Below are 9,511 nucleotides of genomic sequence, written 5' to 3' on the forward strand. Positions count from 1 at the left end.
ATCAGTTCTGTATCTTCTGGGATTCTTGATTTTAGTAGGCAAACAAATTGCTGGAGGAGTAAGAAAAGGGACTCTGGGCCAAAAACAGCTCATGTTGATAATACAAAATTTAGAGGTTTAAAGAGTTTAATCAGAACATAAATAAAAAGGGAAAGCAATGGCAGAAGTGAGTCAGAAAATTAAATATATACAAGCTGTAGATAGACAAGTATATACTACAGTGATTAGTCATAATAGCATTACTTAACTTGCATTTGAAAAAGATGCCTTTTAAAGAATTCTTTGAGTAGCTCTTTATCTTGTAACTTTTATCATAGAGTTGGGAAATGATTATAATATGTGCAAATATATGATGTGTATATAATTTGACATGGAATATATATATTTGTCAAGACCATTTAGGAGGGAAAGGTTTTTTTTTTAACTCTGAAGAGAGAAAACATGCATTAAAATGTACATACACGTGTGTATATCAAAATAAATAGGACATCCACTCACTCACATAGGACCTCCTGTCGAAAGCAGAACAATTCTGGACCTTGAGAATCTCTGCTACTGGGTTGGGAAGTCTCAGTAGCCTTACCCGTGGGTTTTGGGGGTGGCGGTGGGAAAAAGCTCCGTACTGTTCTTGACTTCACCCTTACTCAGCTATTATCCTTTAAGGCTGCCATAGGACATACCTGTGGGGAGCAGAGGCAATTGCCAGTTTTTAGGAAAGAGCTATATTTTTCATTTTTTGTGCTGCCAAGAGTGACAATAAGGGTGATCAATGGAGTCAGGTTTTACTTTCTCTTTCTTTTCTCTGGGACATACCCTAATTGTATCATTATCTTTCTGTTGTCACTTTTTAAATTAAGTAAGTTTATTGGCACAATTTAGATATACATAATGATCACACTCATCATAGGGATTCATTCCTGTATATAGATATATCTTAATTCTTTTTTCCCATTCTCCTCCCCTTCCTCAATGCCTTCCTCCCCTGCTGATTTACTAACTTTATTTCCATTTTATCTTTTATCTTGTTTTTTTTCTTTTCCCTTCTTTCTGTTGTTACTTTTGTTCAAGGATGTGAGCTACAGACCTTGGCCTGCTAAAAAGGCAATGAGATGCTCTTGGATAATCAAAACTAACAAATTGAAAGCTGGTGGATAGCTCTGAAAATAAGATCTGCTACTCATCAGAACCCGTGTGGAGTGCAGGACTCGGAACTGTTGGGTTGGGAGGCATTTGATGTTTTACAGTTTCACTTTGTTGTGTCTGTGAAATACTTATTAGGTCTGTTTTATAAATTCCCTGGTGAAATTATGTTAATACTCTCTTAAATGTTATGGCAGAAGGCTATTTTCTTTGCCCAAAAGAATTTGAAAATTTCATATAACTAATATATCTTTTCATAGAAGACATTGATTTCTCTTTGCTTTTTCTCAACAATAGCATTTCCTATGCAATTTATTTAGATAAAATAGACTTTTGGGGACAGAGATCTTAGACAAAGATTTCCAAAAACAAGTCACTGCAAAAATCTTGTGGTTTGGTAAATTAAAACTGCCCGAAGGGGAGCCCACTTTATGAGATGCCTCCAGCCTTCCAGGAGGTCTGATACTTCTGTGATACCAGGATGCTCATTTATTTCCTGTCATTTATTTGTAAATATCGAGTGTAAGACAGAAAATTAAAAAAAAAAAAAAAAAGAAAATGGCCTCAGTTTACATGTGAATAGTTCTAAGGAAATACTCTGATTTAGAGTTTTAGATAAAATCTCACATTGTGTAGTTAAGAAAAACGATGTGTACAGACCGGTTCGCCATCCATCAAGTAGCTGTAAACAGTGAGGGCATCAGAGGTATAGCTCTGCTCTGCATTTGAAACCCACACTTTCCTCTTTGCATCGTGAAGGGTGATTCGCAGTTCCTGGAAGTAGCCGTCTCGTTTCCCTGTTCCCACTTGCTGAGTGCCACATGATTGTGTAATGTTGTATTTTCTTTTTTTCTTTCCTCGAAATTTCAACTTTTTCTTTGTCTCCTCCCATTAAGCGTATCTGAAGGAATACTGTTCTGTAGAAAATAAAATGATTTATCCTCCAAATTCAAACTAATAGACCTAATCATTTTTCTGAACATGGTCATACTGGGTTCATTTCCTTCTTTCTTAAAAATCAGTTTTAATTTTATTTTTCTCACCTTTTTATTCTGAGAAAATATTTATTGTTTGTAATTTTCCAGTGGCCTTTCTCATCCTTGGATTTATTCAAACAGCACATAAGAGGTTTTATATTACTCACAGGGATTTACTGAGTACCTTTTATGTACAAGGTACTTGGAATATGCCAAAAAGAAATCAGACAGAAGTTATTCTCCTATATTCTTACGTTATAATGGGAAGGAATTAGACAATACATTGCAAAATCTATGAGTATTTAGTACTTTAAAGAAAAGAAGTGCCATGAAAATAAACAGGCAAAACAGCAATCAGGGATGAGGCAGGAAGAAGAAAGAAGTTCCAATTTGAAGTAAAAAGCTGAGGGTCTCCTTAAGATTAAATATGAGCAATGACTGAAGTGAGGAAAATAATCCCTGATATCTGGGGATGTGCATTTCCTGTGGAAAAAACAGTCAGTTCACTGGGCCTGGAGTGTTGACGCCTGGCAGCTATGAGCAAGGGCCAGGAGCCACCGCGGGAGAGGAGGGAGGGGCCCTCCAGGGTGCAGAGGAAAAGGAGAGGCAGCAGCTCATTAGTATCTAAGGGCTTTGAATTTTATTCTAAGTGAGAGGAGAGACCATTGACAACTTTTAAACAGATGTTTTGACCTAAGCTGACAAATAATTTAGAAATATCATTCCAGATACCATTTAGTAGCTTGGAGAAGGCAAATAGAGACGGGAGGTTCTTTAGAAAGATACTCAGAAACCCAGGGGAGAAATGCAAGCAGATTTGGAAGATATGGAAAGGGAGGGAGGGGGAAAGAGAGAAAGGAGAGAGAGAGAATAAATTAGTCAGATTCTAGGTGACTTTAAAAAAAATAAGCTTAATATGATTTTCCGTGGCTTAAGTGTGGAGTTTTAGAGAGAAATCAAAGATGCTGCTAAGATTTTTGTTTTGAGTAATATGAGGGACAAAACTGTCTTGGAGATAGGGAAAAGTCAGTGGAACAGTATTGATGATAAAATCAAAAATTTTGCTTTGGAAATATTAAATTGAAAATTTGTTCATGCTAGGATGTCAAGTAGAAGCAATATTGATGACGGGAGTTTGGAAGGGTGGTGTGGGTTAAGATATACTTTGAGAGAAGATGTCAGCATATAGAGGGCATATGAAGCCGTGAGATTGGATGAAGTCATCAGAAGAGGTGAGTATGTAGACAACCCACTGAGACTCAGTTGTAACATCAAGTGCTCTAGAAATTAGAGCAAGAGTCCAAGGAGGGAAGCCCCTCGTGATGTGAAAGGGTTACCTGAGGATGTGACACTATGGAAGCCAGTGGAAGAAAGAATGTTCAGGATTAATTTCATCCAGTGCTTCAGATGAGTCAAGCAAGGTGAAGAAGAAGGTTACTGAAAGGTCAGCAGAGAGGTCATTAGTTGCCTTAACGAGAAAATAGTTGAGTAGAGTGATAAGGAAAAAGCTTAGTTGAGAAGACTTCTAAGAGAGTGGCAGAGGAGAGGAAGTATATGTAACTTTCCATAGAAATTGCATTGCAAAATTAGTAGGAAAAATAGGGTATTAGCACGTAAGAGAAAGTAGTCAATTTAATGAATTTGAATTCAAGAAATTGCTTTTATTTTGATGACATTAGTGAAAATGCTTCATCAGAGAAGAAAACAGTGACATGAAGGGACACAGAAAAGCATTCTTAGAGTTAGTCTTTGAGGAAATAAGAAGGAATGAAATCCACTTCTCTGGTCAAGAGTCTGACTTTAACAATAATATTCAGAGAAAAGGACTATAGCAGATAGTCATTAGTAACTAGTTTGCTTTTTATTTGAAAAACATTTTGACTATTAAGAATAACTGACAGGAAACTGCACCATATCAGCTAGACATGGTGGCATAAGCCTTTAATTCTACTGCTCAGAGAAGCTAAGGCTTACAATCCAAAACTCAATCCCAAACAGCAGTTTAGTGGTGCACAGAGAACCTTTTTCAAAAATTAAAAGGGTCTGGGTAATGTACCTTAGTGACAAAGTGACAAGGACCTGCATTTAATCTCAAGTAAAATAAATAAATAAGTAAACACATGAAAGTACTCCAAATATCAACATATTGCTTGACAAATTGTCAGCATAAGACAGTGCAGCCACCATCTTAGTCAAACAGCAGAGTATTGTAAGCGCCCCAGGAACTCCTTACAGTTCCTTAGAGCACTTTCCCCTCCTCCAAAATAACCACTATCCCCACCGATAGCACCACAGTTTAGTTCTAGCTGTACATATAATTATTAAATATCTAATGTTTGCATTTCTGCCAAAATTTTATTTGTGAAATTCATTCACTTTTTTGCACATAGTTATTATATTTATTTTTATTTTCATAGAGTATTCCATTATAAGATTAAACAATTTAATTTTCCATTCTACAGTGGATGGGCATTTGGATTATTTCCAATTTTCTGTATAAATTGAGGGGGGGGAGCATTTTTGTTGAGTAAATATCTAGAAGTGGATTGCTATGTCAATGGGTATGCACGTATTCAATGTGCAAGACAATATAAATTTTTATTATTTCTTTGTATCATTTGAATTTCCATTGGCTATATATGAATGTTCTCATTCTTCTAGATTCTCTTGTAATTATCTTTTAATTTTTAAACTTTCTAATGAATGCAGAGTTGATTTTATATTTCTTTAGTAATTAAGAGTTTAAGCACCATTCATATGTATTCTGGCTGTTTAGATATGTTTTTCTGTAAAGTTCTCAAGATTTTTGCCCATTTTTCCAATTAGACTATTTCTGAGTTTTTATATGATTTGAACTTGAGCCCTTGGCTGGTTATATATGTTGCAAACATAGTCTCATTTTCTATCATTTGCCTTTTAACACTATTAATGGTACTTTTGAGGAACTGAGGTGTTTGATTTTAATATGATCTTATTTGTTAATTTTGCATGTAAATTTAGTATTTTCTATATACTATAAGAAAACTTTCCTGAACTCTTATTAAAGAGGTTTTATTTTATCTTCTAGAAGTTGCATTAATGATTGCTCACATTTAGATCTCTAATTGACCTGGAATTGAAGATAATGTATGATAGGGTCAAAACTAATGTTTCATAAGGAAATTCAGTTTCTTAGCATCCCTCACTAGAATAACATTTCCCCCTACATCTATGAAGGTCTACACACGATTGAGTAGGTTTTGTGTTTTATACTCTATTCTCTTGGTCTATATTTCTTCATCAAAACACTCTGTCACCATTAATATTACATCGTAGTCAATTTTATACTATGGCATATAGCCCCGTGCATTTAGTTATCCATTTTGAAAGTAGCTTCTAAATTTCAAAATATATAAGATTTTGGTATGAATTAAATTACAGTTATGTGTTAATTTGGGAAAAAATTGACCTCTGTCTTAGTCCATTTTTTTCTTGCTGTAACAGAATACTTGAGACTGGAAATTTTTTCATCTAGTGTTGAGATTCTCTGTGAGGGAATATTTTTCATGGTAAATTCAACTTCACTGATAATGATAGGAACATCCAGATTTTCAATATTTCCTTGTCTCTTTCTCGATAACTAAGAATTTGTACAATTCATCAACATTTTCAAATTTAGTAGTGCTATTATTTATTTTATTCTCTTCTGATCTTCAATCTTATAGGTTGTATAATATCACTGTTTTAACTGTTTATATTATATATTGCTTTAAAAATTTTTTTTGACCAATCTGACCATGGAATCAGCAATTTAATTAATCTTCAGAGAGCAAGCTTTGAATTTTGTTGGTTTCTTTTGGTTCTCAATTTTATTTTGTTCTGTATTTCCTTTTAAATTTTATTTGCTATTTTATTTTTAGCACCTCATATTGGCTACTAACGATATTGGTCTTTCTTCTTTTTTAATGACTACATGCATAACTTGTTTCTGAGCATGCAATTAAAAATATTTCATTTTTATAATAATTTGGATAAAATATTTCTAGTTTTCATTGTGATTTTTTTATTCAAAGGTTCCGTCTAGAAATATAATTCTTTATTTTCAAACTTATCACAATTTTCCTTTCTATTATTTACCTATATTGTGCATGTCCTAAAATTAAAAAATATACTGTATATGACTTTGATTCTGTGTAATTTGTTGATATTTATTTCAATATTGCAAAGATAATGGCACAAAACTTTCCATACTTATTCCCTTCAGAAATATCAATTTGAATAATCATTCACAAACAAAATACCTTTATAAGAGCTAAGAAAACCAAGCAGAGCTCCTAGCACCTGGGTGTAGTGCAGAAATAAGAAAATGTACAATGAAGAGTACAGCAGGACAGTTTTACATTACCTGTAGCGTCACTCCATAGCCTCCAATGAGCAGGGCATGGAGAGAAATACACTCTGCTTGGGGAAAGGAGACGAAGGTAAGCAAACTGCTTCAAACCCCAGGACTTGGCCTGCCCCTGTAATACTCAACACCAGAAAGACCCCCACAGCCTCAGAATTCAAACCAGTACCAATAGACTGAGCCTCTAGGCCCCATCCAGTGGTAGGCAGAATTCTAGGTTCTCAGCCTAGCAGACCTGGTCTTCATGGCCACCCTAGTGCTAGGTTGACCTCAGGGATCCTAGGCTCCAGATCACCCCCACCACTAGGTTGACTCCAAGAATGCTGGGCTTTGGCTCCATATTCAATGTCAGGCCAACCTTAACAAACTTAGACAACTTTCCTACAAATTTAAATTTATTCATAAGGAAAATATTTAAAAATATTCTGTAGTTATTGGTTGTAGCGATTTACATATGTTTTTATGACACAGTGATTGTGTGCTAATTAAAATACTATTCTATTTCTTTTGTTTGATTATGTTTTGAAATCTAGGAAGCTGATATGGTAACAATAATCCTTCAAAATGAATATTTGTGCACCTGTAACAGAACCTCAACCTATATAAAGTTTTTGACAGAATAGCATAGAAAAATAAACAAATCTATAATCACTCCAGAGAGCTTTGCTAATTTTTCTATACTCATACATTATAATTGTATCTTTTAGAAGCATATGGCCGGGCTTGAAGAAAACATATTTAAAGAAATATAAATACTTAATGATGTTAATTACTGATATGCTGGGATTTGAATTCACTATCCTGTCTCTATTTCAACTATTGAATATTCTCCTTTTCTCTCCTTGCTACCTTTTTTGAATTACTTTCATTTGATCCTCTCTTAATTTGGCAATTGCATAATCTCTCACTTCTCTTTTAGTAAAATTACATTATGTATCTTTGGCATATAAGAGGGCTTAGGTCTTTCTTTCTTTCCAGACAATGCATGAGCTTTCAAACACTTTTTTATTCCCTTCCTGGGTTGTTTGTATAACATATATTGTATAATGTTTTAGAAGTGCTTATTCCGATCTTATTTTTATTGCTCATTATTCCTATCTGGTTTTATTTTTTCTACCTAAAAACACTTTTTAGTATTTTCTTTACTGGATGTTTGCTAAAGCTTAATTTTTTGCAATTCTTGTTTGTCGAAAAATACCTCTGTTTTATCTTCACTTTGCAATAAGGTGTGCTTTGGGCCTAGCATTCTGGGCATAGCATTCTCTGCTTTGAAAAATTTGAAAAATTTCTTGGAGTTCACTTCCTGGTCCTTTCAGATTTATATTGTTTTGTTCCTTAGCATTTTCTCTCCTTTTGGTTTCAACATTTCAGAAAGGTGTCCCTTTTTTTGTATTCAGTGCTTTATTTTTTTGGTTTCATTTTATTTATTTATTTAATCAGATTTTATTGGTACATTTTAGATATACATAATGATCACATTCATCATAGGGAATTTGTACCTGTATATGATATAACTTCATTATTTTCCCACTCCCCTACTTTCCCTTCAACACTTCCTCCCCTCCCCATTTACAAAAGCTTGGTTTCCATTTTTTCCTTCTTTTCTCACTTGGTTTTTACTTTTCCCTTCTTGCCTTTTCCCCTCTCTCCTCCCTTGTTCCCTTCTTATTTACACTTTCAGTTTCTCACACCAAAGAAATAATGCAGTATGTACATGTGTCCGATTTATTTCACTTAAGAGTATGGTTTCAAGGTGAATCATTTACCTAAGACTGTCTCAGGCTTGCCCTTATATATGGCAGAGTTGTGCTCCATCGTATAAAAATCCAGAATTTTGTCCTGCTTGTGATTCACAATGCTTTTTCAATTCATCCTTTATAATAGTAATTAATTTTGGAAAATTCTCAACCAGTATCTTTTTAAATACTACTGCTGCTTTATTTTGCTTTTCTTCTGGAAAACAAATTATATGTATGTCATATACCATCTGTTTCTGATTTTTCCCTTTCTTATTTTTCATACATGTACATGCAACTAATTTTGCTCAAGATATTTTTATGCCTGTTTCCTAGTTAAATAATCCTTTGAAATCTGTTTAATCTGCTGTTAAATTTATCTAAAGAACTCTCAGTTTTGGACATTATATTTTTCAGATTGAAAATTTTCTTGTACTGTTTTCAAAATTCTGTTGAAGTTCTCAATTGCATCATTTATTTTCTTAAATATGTTCAGCATATTATTTAATGTCTTATTCCTGATAACACTATTTGTAGGTTTACTATCTGTTGATTTTATTCTGTTTCTTTTCTTCTTTTAGTCCTTTAATACTATGTCTTCTAAGCATTTTTTTTTATTAATGGTTGTATTGTGAGTAAAATATTTTAAAAGTTATTGAAGATGACATCTTCATTTAGTGACACATAGGCTTGCTGCTTGAAGAGATCTAGGGACAGTGTCAATCCAAATAATTTAATTCCATTTCAGGAATTAAAATGATGCAAATGTTATTAATTTCTGAATTGTCTCTACACTTAATGGTGTAGTTAGTATTTATTATCTAAACCCAAATTATATATAATTTACTAATGTTCCTCCTTCTTGATTAGACCTACTCTCAAATATTTGACCTCTTCAACAAGCAAGGCTATTGAAATTGCCCTTCAGCTCTCAGCTGAGCTCATGGTTCTTCTGAGTTGGCAAATGTCCTTAGCATCTATGCCAGGCTCAGTTTCCTGGGCTTCCTTCTCTTGTATTCCATATGACAATTCTTCACTATTTTGCCTTCAAAAATATTGCATCCATAATTTTCCAGCATGCATTGTTCCTAAAAGGAGCATTATCTGATCTCTCTTTACCTGCCATAAATTACTGATTCAATTTTTCATGGGAAAGAAGCAAAATCATTAATTGTGTATGAGGATGCAAGAGGAAATGTGGGAGCTTTGAGGCACAAGAAGAAAGTGCAAAAGAGTCAATTATCACATTAGGTGAATAAATGGGCCAATTAACT

This window comes from Chinchilla lanigera, unplaced genomic scaffold (genome assembly GCF_000276665.1).
Source record: "Chinchilla lanigera isolate Chin_1 unplaced genomic scaffold, ChiLan1.0 scaffold00043, whole genome shotgun sequence".
In the NCBI taxonomy this organism is placed as follows: domain Eukaryota; kingdom Metazoa; phylum Chordata; class Mammalia; order Rodentia; family Chinchillidae; genus Chinchilla; species Chinchilla lanigera.